The sequence below is a fragment of the Dasypus novemcinctus genome, chromosome 16, assembly GCF_030445035.2.
Source record: "Dasypus novemcinctus isolate mDasNov1 chromosome 16, mDasNov1.1.hap2, whole genome shotgun sequence".
NCBI lineage: Eukaryota > Metazoa > Chordata > Mammalia > Cingulata > Dasypodidae > Dasypus > Dasypus novemcinctus.
In genome coordinates this window covers 32,749,207-32,761,573 of record NC_080688.1, presented here as the reverse complement: position 1 = coordinate 32,761,573, position 12,367 = coordinate 32,749,207, and positions in this window count along the sequence as shown.

The following is a 12,367-nucleotide window of genomic DNA, read 5'->3' as shown; positions in this document are numbered from 1 at the left end:
TTGGAACCCTGGACTTCTCATGTGGTAGGCAGACGCTCTATCAGTTGAGCCAAATCTGCTTCCCATGAAGAGTCATTTTTAATCCTAAATACATATGTGTTGGGTTCAGTTCTACAGGAATTTATTAAGTACTGTGCTTTAAAAAATTATATTTAAAAGATGGTTGGGCAGGGTCTATAAGTATAAGGTATACACTGTTCTTGCCCTCTAGGAGCTCACATGGAAGTTAAACTTGGTAAAATTACCTAGGTAGAATGTTACTTCTGCCTTCCAAAAGCTCAGGGCATATGCCTATCTTCATACTCATTTTAGGAATGTGACAGATTATGGTGGTTAATTGAACAGAGCTTTAGTTTGTGTCATTACCCTGTCAGATTAAAAGGAAAGGCAGAAGGGAAAAAACGTTATCTCTTTCAAAGCTATTTCCCCAGAGTGACTGAAATTATCACATTTCCCTCATGTTTATCATGAAAATCAATTACATCTACTCTTCAAGGCACACAAAGAATACCATATTTCATTAAATATGACACCGTCAACATATTATGTTCATCATTTTATGATTTACTTAAGAAAAATGCTGCCAATTAAATGGTGATGCACCATCCAATGCATCAGCTTTATAATGTATCCTGATTTCAGAGATGGCAAAATATTTTAAAGAAAGGTCCACAGAAGACACCATGAAAAACAATATTCTTTGCAAATAGGTCAGAGACATTTAAGAGGCAGGTTTTTTAGTGGTATATACCAAGATATCTGTATTTTAGAAATATTTTTGTTTCCTTTAAACATTAATTTCATACCATACTTCAGGGATTTACTGATTTATTTGTCCACCAAGAAAAAGTAACAGAAAACTCCTGACAGTATATACTATATAACAAGTTAAAATTGTTTCCTAAAACCTTCAAATATGTAATGGTGTGCTTTCCATACATTCTAGCCTAAAGATGGCCAATTTCCTCCATGTAAAAATAAAAAGACGTTAATATCAGACTGCACGAGTGATGCTATTCCTATTTTGGACTCTCTGAGGGTTCTGCCCTAGGATCCTTTTCTTATCATCTTAGTGACTCTTCTTCATAGTACCAGGGATTTTTCAATGCAAAATTTCTGCCTACACTCTCTCAATGAAGTATCTCCATTTCAGGTCACCAATCTGAGTTCCAGAACAATGTGGTTGAATTTCTAGTAAACATCTCTAATTAGATGTGTCAGATGATGTATCACACTCTGTATCTCCAACACTGAATTCAATAACCCTGCTCTCTTCTTAAAGTTACTCCTCCCTCCAGTGTTTCCTCTCTTAGAGAATGAAATAACTGTCACCCAGTTACTCAAGGTAGAATCATAGTATTCTTATCCTCCCTTCTTTTTCTCTACAAAATATTCAAAATTATCGCTGGAATTTTTCATCTGCTTTCCATTCTCACCATTCTCCTCCTAATTGCAAAGCTATAATCATCACAGCCACAATAGCCTTTATTTCAGAATCTAAATCTTCAGAATAACTTGCAAGGCTCTATTGATGGGGTACTTGTCTACATTATATAGCTTCATTTTTCTGGTCTTTTTTCCCAATTGCTGACAACTGCTGACATTTTATTTGTTCAAATTAAACTATGTAAATATATCTAAAACAGAATCTTGGCATATACAGCATGAACTGAATCTTTAAAAGTCTCTGACCTATTTGTAAGAAATGGTCTTGACATTGTAAAGAAAACATTTACAAAAAAATAATTTAAAAGCACATGGTTTAAGGTGGTAAATATTGTTTGAAGTCTTCTCAAAATTGTTCACTGCAAAATTACTGTATGAAATGGCTGAAAGCAAAAAAAAAAAAAAACTTTAAAGAATTTTGTATCTGGTAAAATTGTCTTTCAAAATGAGGGAAGAATTAAGATATTCTCAGATAACTTACCCCACTCAGCTGATATGGAGGTGAAGAAGGTCAACCACCACACCAGGGAGCCAAGAGTGCCTACAACTGAAAGCAGGAGAAATGCATCCAGCATCCATGTGGAATCTAATCCTCCTCTTGATATAGATATGGATTGGACACAACCATTCCAGGGTCCATAGGATGGAGAAATAGAGTATGGATTAGAGTGGACTTACTGATATTCGTGAACTATTGTGATCAGTAATCGAAGAAAATCTGGCATTGGTGTGGAGAAAGTGTCCATGATGGCTGCTGGGGGTAGGGAGTGGGAGGAAGAGATGTGATGTGGGGGCATTTTGTGGGTTGGAGTTGTCCTGGGTGGTGCTGCAGGGACAGTTACCAGACATTGTATGTCCTCCCATGGCCCACTGGGTGTACTGTGGGAGAGTGTGGGCTGTGATGTGGACCATTGACCATGAGGTGCAGTGGTGCTCAGAGATGTATTCACCAAATGCAACGAATGTCTCTTATGATGAGGGAGAAGGTTGTTGTTATGGAGGGAGGAGTGGGGTGAAGGGGCGGTATATGGGACCTCATATTTTTTTTAATGTGACATTAAAAAAATAAAGAAAGAAAAAAATAAATAAAATAAAAATAAAGAGATATTCCCAGATAAACAAAACCTGAGGGTCTTTAACACCACTAGACTTCCCCTACCAGAAGTGCAAATGGGAATTGTGAAGGCTGAAAAGAAAGGACACTGGACAACTGACTGAAGCCACAGGAAGTTATAAAACTTCCCACAGCAATCATGACATGCACAAATATAAATACCACTATTATTATATTTTTGTAACTCTACTTCTCTTTTGACTCCCAAAGGAATGTAAAAGGCAAATGCATAAAAGATAATGATAAATTAATGGTTTTGACCCATAATAGAGAAATACTTCGTTAGAGAAACTACCTAAAAGTGGCAAGATGGAGCAGTGTAGGAACATAGTTTACGTATACTGTTGAGGGTGTTAAACTTGTACCGAACAAAAAAAATTTGTTAAAGATGAAGGATATTAAATTTAACCACAGTAACCACAAAAATTTCAGGGAACATACAAAGTTATAGAGACAGAAAATAGAGTACAGGATATCCAGGACGTAAGGCAGGGGCAATGGGAGATAATGCAAAATGAGTGTAGGTTTTCAGTTTGGGGTGAAGGAAAAGTTCTGGTAATGCATGTTGATAAAGGTATTGCGACATTGTGAATGTGATTAATTCCACTGAACACTATGTTTGGGGTAGGAAGATGTATACATGCTCAATATACATTTTCATAATTTGAAAAAAAAGAAAGAAGAACTAAAGAGATAATGGTAATTAAATCCAATGCATGACACTGAATGGGAACTAAGAATGGGGAAGAAAAGGCTCAAAAAGACATTATGTGATTTATAAATAAAATATGAAACAGGATGTCAGGTTTTCATCCAAGTTAAATTTCTTGAATTTGATAACAGTACTTAAGGCTGTTATAGAACTTAATATCCTCATTTGTGGAAAATATACATGGAAGTATTGTGTTCAAGGATAATGTATACAACATGTGAAAGATAGATAGATAAATGAAAGAATGAGAAAGAGAGAGAGAGAAAGGAAGGATGGAAGGAAGAAAGGGAGAAAGGGAGGGAGAGAATGATATTACAAAGATGGCAAAATGGTAAAAGTGGTGGATCTGGGTGTCTGGGGTGTGGTATTATATTTTAATTCCCAGATTGGGGTTTGTATTATTTCTGCAACTGTCTATGAGATTTTAAATTATTTCAAAGTAAAAACGCAAAATAATACAGTGGCTGAAGTGTAACATGGACGCCAGCAAAACTGTGGTCGATGCAGCCATTATGTGAATTGTCAGAAGAAAGAAACAAATGTGAATCTAGAGATCAAAGGTAGACTGCATATGCTTGAAATCTGAGGAGTAAAAATTCCAAAGTTTCTCCCTCAGTTTTTAAAGGTGAAATTAGTGAAGGGAGTTGAAACCCCAAGCAGGGCCCATCATAACCCATATCATTCTCATAAAACTCACTCAAGCTCTGTCAGACAGAAAGCCGGGAACTTATTGTCTTTGCTGATCACCAGGGGCTGCCTTAGCCTCCCAGGCCAAGGAATGAAACATTTATTGAAGAGAAAGGGAATAAGTGCCCGGCATTGGAGGTCAGCAAATCCTCTACTATGAAGCCTCCCAACAAGTGATCCAGATGGTTACAGATATTGAAAGAGATTTAACTCCATCCCTAAGGCAGCCAGGAAATACCTAGTGTGGCCAAACCCACAGGCCAGACTTACTGGTCTACAAAGCATAGACAATATATGCTTGGACGTTTGATGTGGTCACTGGTTTCTGGGGCAAGATGTGGGAAGAATGGAGGCACAGTATTTCTCCACCCCTCCCCCACCCCCACTGAGGCCTGCCTTGGTGGCCAGGCGGTGGGAGGTTCCAGGCAGGATGCTCACCCCTGGGTTCTATTCTGTGTTGTGGCAACAGGCCCCTGGCAACCTGAGGTGACTCAGCAGAGGCCTGGAGAGCCTCACAGGGTCTGCTGATAGCCACGATGCTCTGTGCATTCCTGATCGTGGTGACCTTCGGCCAGGTATTGGCAGCTTTGCCAGAGGACTTTATACCAAGCCCAGATCCCCAAGGAATGCTGTGGGAGATGGTGGCTTGTATAACTATAGTGGGGATTTTTATTATTAAATCTTATTATGATGGAAGGATACACAAACAATTGGCCACTGGCCTTTCTGCTCTTCTTGAGGGAACCCAACAACTCGGTGATAAGTTATGCCACATGGAAAAAGAATATGGAGACCTTCAGTCAACTCTAACTGAAGCCAAACGCGAAGAAAAAGTTTCAGAAATTGTCAATGTGAAGACCAGGAAGAAAGAATTGGAAATCAACGACTCTTTTCCTGGACTTAAAGGAGATGAGACTAAAACTTCATGCAAAAGAGAGATATGTCAATGTTTCCAAGAAGTTCCCCTGATGGCTGACACTGAAAGCAATACTCCAACCTTAGAAGACTCAACAAGACAAATGCAACATCAAGTAGCACCAACCAAATCATCTCTCAACATCTCTCAGGAGAAGACAGAACAGCTTCAACCAGCAATAACAATGACATTGGAGGTAATGCCCGGGCTTGAAAGAAGCATAAACCTGCCTTCAGAGGAATCTCAAAAACATAAGGGAAAACTGGGCCAATTTACTAAAGCGAGAGAAATCTCAGAAAACACTAAACTGCCTATGGAGCAAGTTCTTCCCAATAAAGTGGGTCAGATCAAGGCTCCAGGTGAGCCCTTGCTTAAGATCAATGATTCATCTGCTGCTCCTGAGGAACACAAGAAAGATCTTGGGAACATGGCATTGAAAATACTGAAGACATCAGAAAATGTAAAGCTTGTAGATGAAGAATCCAAAGAAGGGCTGATTGATGGGGTGGAGTTAAATGCTTATTTACAAAGTCTCAAAGAAAAAAGAAAACAAATGTACACAAAATTAGAAGAAGAAACCAAAATAATCAGTGAACTTGAAAATCAGGTGCATAGATTCCAAACTGAAAACGATATGCTCCAGTTAGAAATCAGCCAACTGGAAAGGGAGAGGAAAACGCTCCAGCAGAAACATCAAGTCTGGGCCAAACTTCACCCAGAAAAAAAAACAAGGTTTCATCCAATGTTCCATTTAGAGAGAATTTACCCTTTAATGATGGAGGAGGATTTTTCCAAAGCAAATAAACACAGCAGCAATGGATGTGAAAAGCTGAAAACTTATAAAATTCAAGCAGAAATTCTCTCAGGAAAAGTTGAAAGAATCACTGAGTATTACGAGAGCCTTCTTATTTCTCAGAGGTGTAAAGCTCAAGACATGGAGATAAGAGCTCGGATAGCTGAGAGAAACCTATTTGAATTGAGAAAAGAAAACATACACATGGCACAAAAACTAACTGAGGAAGAACAGAACGTTTTTGAAACTTATCATGCCATTCCTCATCTTCCAAATGGAGCATTCGGCGGAGTCCTGAACACACCACCAGGAACCCTTCAGGCCAGTTGGTCCCCAAGGAAGGCAGAGGAGCATCAGGCTGAAATGGTAAAGCCATGCCCTGAAGCAACCAGTTGCCACAACCTGGGGTTCATCCAGTCAAGCCAACCCCATCTAGAGTCAGCAGGGACCCCAGATCAAGACAGAGCTGGTCTTGGAGGTCCTTGCATGAGCAGAAGCACCTCAATAGCCTCTTCTCACTCCACCCTCTCACGTGATAGAGGAGCAGCCAGCCCAGCGGCTGGTCCTGCACATCGCCCTCCTGTTAAAAAGCAGATGTTAAGAAGGAGTCCCAGGAGGAATGTCCTGAGAGCAGGCCATCCTATGCTTCCCCCTATTCTGGAAAGTGAGGAGGAAGCTCCCCAAGAGTCTGCTTGCTAAGAGACTTCTGTGGCCCTGCAGTAATCTCCACTGGTAACAAGAATGTACCAACACCAAACTCTTGACTCCAGCTTCTGTTTATTACCTGGAAACAAATGCAGCACCTGCTGTGTGGCTCCTCCTTGCAGTGAGTCTACTTTGAAGATCCAAAACAACAGCCAAGTCTTTTAGTCTCAAATGATATATTTTATTTATTCTCTTTTAGTCTTATTGTATTAAGAGATTATAAAATAGCACAATTAGATATTTGATAAATTATAACTCTTAGTGTATTTCATACCTCTAGTTTATAAAATATGAGTTTTACAAGTTAATTTACCCTATTTATTTATTCCATTTAGGTCTCGAATCTGTTTATTTCTTGTATTTAATTTTAATGATATTTCATACCTCTAGTTTATAAAATAAAAGTCTTATAAGTTAATTTATCCTATTTATTTATTCCATTTGTTCTCTAATCTGTTTATTTCTTGTATTTAATTTTGATGATATTTCATACCTCTAGTTTATAAAATAAAAGTCTAATAAGTTAATTTATCCTATTTATTCCATTTGTTCTCGAATCTGTTTATTTCTTGAATTTAATTTTAATGATATTTCATACCTCTAGTTTATAAAATAAAAGTCTTATAAGTTAATTTGTCCTATTTATTTATTCCATTTGTTCTCTAATCTGTTTATTTCTTGTATTTAATTTTAATGATATTTCATACCTCTAGTTTATAAAATAAAAGTCTTATAAGTTAATTTATCCTATTTATTTATTCCATTTAGTGGTCTAATCTCTGTATTTCTTCTATTTAATTTTAATGATATTTATAGGTTATGTGTAGCATGTCATCTGTAACATCAATGCTAATAAAGTTTCACAAGAGAAGGTTTATTTCTATATATCAAGGTGTCAATACCCTCCTGTTACATCATTAATGTAATTTCACATAAAATTTGGAGAATTAAAATTTTCTTCACATTGCTTCTGTGTGCTGTTTTGATTAAATGTTAGAACATGGGATATGTTTATCAATAATTTACAACTTAATCCATCTTTACTCCTTAGAGTAGCCTATGTTTTCTACCAGTAATTGATCATGTGGTTTTCTTTCTTTCTTTATTATGTTTCTATATGTCTGCATTTCTTTAAAAGGACTCCAGAAGTCATACATCAAGCACATATAATATGCTCAAATACAGACTACATGTTTGAGACCACTTAGGCCTCATGATCTCATGAAACGAGACTGTCTTATTCATCCTTGTTTCTTAAGCAACAACAATACTTGCTATTTTCGATGGCTAAAAGCTCTTGGGAGCAATATAGAAGGAGTGGGGTGGATTTCATAATGGGACTCTTAGTTTAAAAGCCTACAGTTATGTGGCTCTGAAAATGTTCAAATCAAGGCATCATCAGCCATGCTGTCTCACCAAAGGTTGGCTGCTGGCGATCCTGGATTCCTGACACAGGGTAAGGCACAAGGGAGGCTCTTTCCAGGTCTCTACCTTCCCCTCCAGGCTGACTTTCTCTCCCAGCACAGCTGTGAGTGATCAGGCATATGGACTGTCTCTCCTCTCTTCCAGGACTTGCTCTCAGTGTATCAGGGCCTCTTTCATGCCTCAAAGCTCTGGTTATCCCAGCCTCCAGCTTCTGGAATCCCTCTCTCAGCCTCCTGGGGTTTCTCCATCTCTGCAGCTTTTTCCTACATGTCTCTATGTTTAGCCTGTTTATAAAGGACACTAGCAAGATGACCAAGACCCACCCTGGGTCATGCCTCTCTGAAGTAATCCACTCAAAGGCCCTCTCACCTGAATCCAGTCCAACCCAAGGGTCCCACACTCAATGGAATGGATTAGCTTTAAAAATGTGATTTTTCTTGGAGCCACAAAAAGCATCGAACTGTCACACTCCACCCTCTGGATGCCAAAAACACAGGTTCTTTCCAAATACAAAATACATTCATTCCACTTCACTAACTCAAAAAGCTTGAAGTCATTTTAGTAGCAATGCTAAGCACAAAATCTCATCAAAATCAGTTGTAGTCATGAAGTCTGTCTTGGGGCAACATTCTCCTTCCCCTGTAGCCTTCTGAAACTTGGAAAACAAGTTATCTGATTCCTACATACAAAAGCAGCACCGTTTGGTCTACACATTTGCATTACCATAAGGATAAACTGGACGAAGCAGGGATCACAGGTCAGAAACAGTCCTGAAAACCTGCAGCAGGACATGCTCTTATTTCAAGGTCTGACAGTCAGATAGAGAGAGATGGTTCATTCTCCTCAGGGCCACAGTGCTAGGGTCCCTACCCCTCCATCGGTCTTGCCAGTGACCATCTTCTTGGTTCCACCCTTATCAGGCACAAGATAGCCACTGGTGTGATGGCCACACTCTTCCCAAAATCCTAATCTCAGGGGCACAGGTGCACTGCCCAGGGAATGTGCTCCACCCTCTCTAAAGCCTGAGGCAGCAGCACTCTCCCTGACCAATGGAGGTGAAGCCCCACGCTACTCAAATGCCAGGTCAAACTGACCATTTCCTTAAACAGGGATGGGGCCCCTCTCTTGGCTCAAGAAGATGTTTTAAGTCCAGACTTCTGCTTCCACTGCTTTGACCTTGAAGTATTTTTCCTTTAACCACTCCCTTTATTTCTTTTAGTTCAGACTGACAGTAGTTTGCTTCTTACAGATCTCAAAAAATAGTTGGTGGTTTAGCTCACATGGGTCCAAACATTAGACAGGAAGGTTTTCCACAAACCTTTCTTGGATAACTGCATTTCCAATCCTCATACTGACAAGACTGCCGTGGTTCCATGTTCTGTCAAATAGTCATATCCTCACCTGAGACTTGAATGTCTGGGGACTCGTTTTCCAAAAGCTTATTTCCCAAATCATCAATTTCCGGTTTCTTTGTGCCCAGGAGTTCAGTTCTCAGCTTCTCCATTTTGCTATAGGCTGCAAGGCAGAGCCAGACTGCACTCTCAACATTTAGTTTGCAAAGCTTGTCTCTATCAATTTCTTCCTCCCATCTAACATCTGGAGTGAATTTTGCCAGTTCCTCTTCCACTTGAGAGCAAGGATCACCTTCTTTCCTGTTTGCAATGTCATATTCATGATTTTTATCAAAGGCCTCATCAAAAGTATATTTATTTATTATTTTTTAAAATTTTATTTCTCTCCTCTAACCCCCTCCCCCAGTTGTCTGCTCTCTGTGTGTTCTTTCTGTGTTTGCTTGTATTCTTGTCAGTGGCACTGGCAATCTGTGTCTCTTTTTGTTGCATCATCTTGCAGCATCAACTCTCTGTGTGGGGCACCACCAGGGGCAGGCTGCACTTTTGCTCATGCACAGCGGCTCTGTTACTGGGCTCCCTTCTTGCGCATGGGGCTCCCCTACTCAGGGGACACCCCTGCGTGGCACAACACTCCTTACACGGGTCAGCACTGTGCATGGCCCAGCTCCGCACGGGTCAGAAGGCCCAGGGTTTGAACCACGGACCTCCCATGTGGTAGGCGGATGCCCTATCTGTTGGGCCAAATCCACTTCCCAGAAGTATCTTTAGAATCCATATTTTTACCCAGAGTATCATCAAATCAATCTAGGACTTTTCTATCCAGCATATTGCAATCCTTCCAAAAACCTCTTACCCATTTATAAAACCATTCCAACATTTTTGATATTTGCACATTAGCAGCACTTCAATTTCCTGGTACGAGTTTCTGTTTTAGTTTGCTAAAGGCTGATAGGAGCAATGTACACAAAATTGGTTGGCTTTTATAATGTGAATTTATTGGGTGAAAAGCTTCCTCCACATCAAGGCATCATCAGACATGCTGTCTTACCAAACGTTACCTGCCAGTGGTCCTGGACTCCTGCCACATAGGAAGGCAAATGGGGTCTCTGCCAAGGTCTCTACCTTTTCTTCCAGGCTTACTTTCTTCCCGAGCTCAGCTGTGGGTGATAAAGCACATGGCTCATCACTTCTTTCTTCTTTGGAGACTTTTGCTCAGTCTCTCTGGGTTTCTCTGTTTCTACAGACTTTTTTCTTTCTGTCTTTATGTTTCTCCCATTTATAAAGACTCCAGCAAGATGACCAAGACCCAATAGCCAGATTATGTGTCATTTCCAGATAGAACAACTACTGTCCCATCCATGATGGAAGTGGTCCAATGTAATCATCCTGCCTCCAAGTAGCAGGCTGAACCCATTGTGGAATGGTCTCATTGGTTGCTGAATGTGGGTCTTTGCCACTGGCAGATTGGGCTTTCAGCAGTTGCTGTTTTAGCCAAGTCTGTCTTGGTGTGGGGAAGTCCATGATGCTGAGCCTATAACCTCCATGCTTACTACCATGGCCATTTTGTCCATTATCCCATTAGGCATGGACATCATGACATCACAAGAGGAGTGGCTGGAGTAAGAGGCTGAGTGCTAACCAAAGAGTGGGACATCTTATCCACTTGATTATTTAAATATCCCTCTGTTGCAATCACTCTCTGGTGAGCATTCATGTAGAACACAAATATTTTCATGTTTTTCTACCCACTCAGCAAGATCTATCCACATACCTCTTCCCCATACCTCTTTGTCACCAATTTTCTATTTATGCTCCCTCCAACTCCCTGACAACCCAGACCAATCATTGGCAACAGCCCATGAATCAGTGTACAGTCACATTTCTAGCTATTTCTCCTGCTGAGCAATATAAACAGCCAAGGGTACTTCTCAAAGTTCTGCCCACTGGGAGCCTTTTCCTTCACCACTGTCCTTCAGGGACACCCCAGAATGAGGCTGCAGTGCTGCAGTTGTCCACTTTTGGGTGGTACTTGCATGTTGTGCAGAACCATCTTTAAACCAGACCCAAGTTTTCTCTTACTCAACTTAACATAAGGAACTCCCCAAGAGGCAATAGCTGAGGGCTCAGAAAGAAATGGTAATGTGGCAGGAGCGGTGACCAGGGTCATTAAGGTCACTTCCTTATGTAATCTACAAGATCACACATTAACCTAACCAGAACAACACTTCTATTTCTTTTAAGGTTTTGATGGTAGCATTAATTCTTCCATTCCCCCCAAAATGTAGTTTTGCTTCAGATTTTTTGTCATGGTAGAAAGGAAAATTTCAGGGGCTTCTATTTAGCCATTCACGTCATAATGTACCTTATCACATGGGTCAAAGTGCAAGTGCCACTGGGTGATTCTGCTAGCATTTGTATTCAAATTAAACATGCAGGCACTGGGAATTTATCATAATGTGCATCTATGGATCGAATGTATCTGCTGTGAGTCAGACTTGCGCTTAAATCTCCTTCTATCGCCTGATCACTAGAAACCGCTACTTTGATTGCTGGTCCACAGACTTTTGCTCCTAGAAATTAGTGACAGTTCAGAGATAGTATCTAGCAATTCTCAAAATTTCTGGGTATTTTCTTATCCACAGTGCCCAGTCCATCCAGTAAATAGCCATATATTCCTTTTTGGAAGACTTGGAAAAGGAAGTAAGGTATATGCATGAAGCAATGTTGCAGAGTACTTCCTCAAGGGACACAGCCTATTCTATAATCAAAGTGCCCTTGGCTTCTGAACTGACAATTTTGGATTCTGGAAGAGAAGTCATGACCACTATGATGACTCAAGTCATGTTTCTTTGCCACAACACCTGTAGGTTTTCCAATTGTATAGACCAATTAATAGTCCAGGTACTGGTTTACCTATTTGTTCTAATGGACACTATGTTTAATATGAATAGTGGTATGTCTCTGCTTCCTTTTTTAATAAATGTGCCTACTTTGTCTTCGGTAGTAAAGTTTCGTCAATTGGCCTTGACTATTCTGGGATTCCCAAAATCACCACTGAAATCAGGATTCCATCACAAACATGGTATTCCTCATGAACTGGAGGACAAAGAATTAAAAACAGGACTTTTGAAGGATGCCGTAAAATTCTCACTAATATCTTATTAAGAAGAGTGTCTTTTGGGAGACATTGGCAGTACCTCAAGAAACCGAATATAGA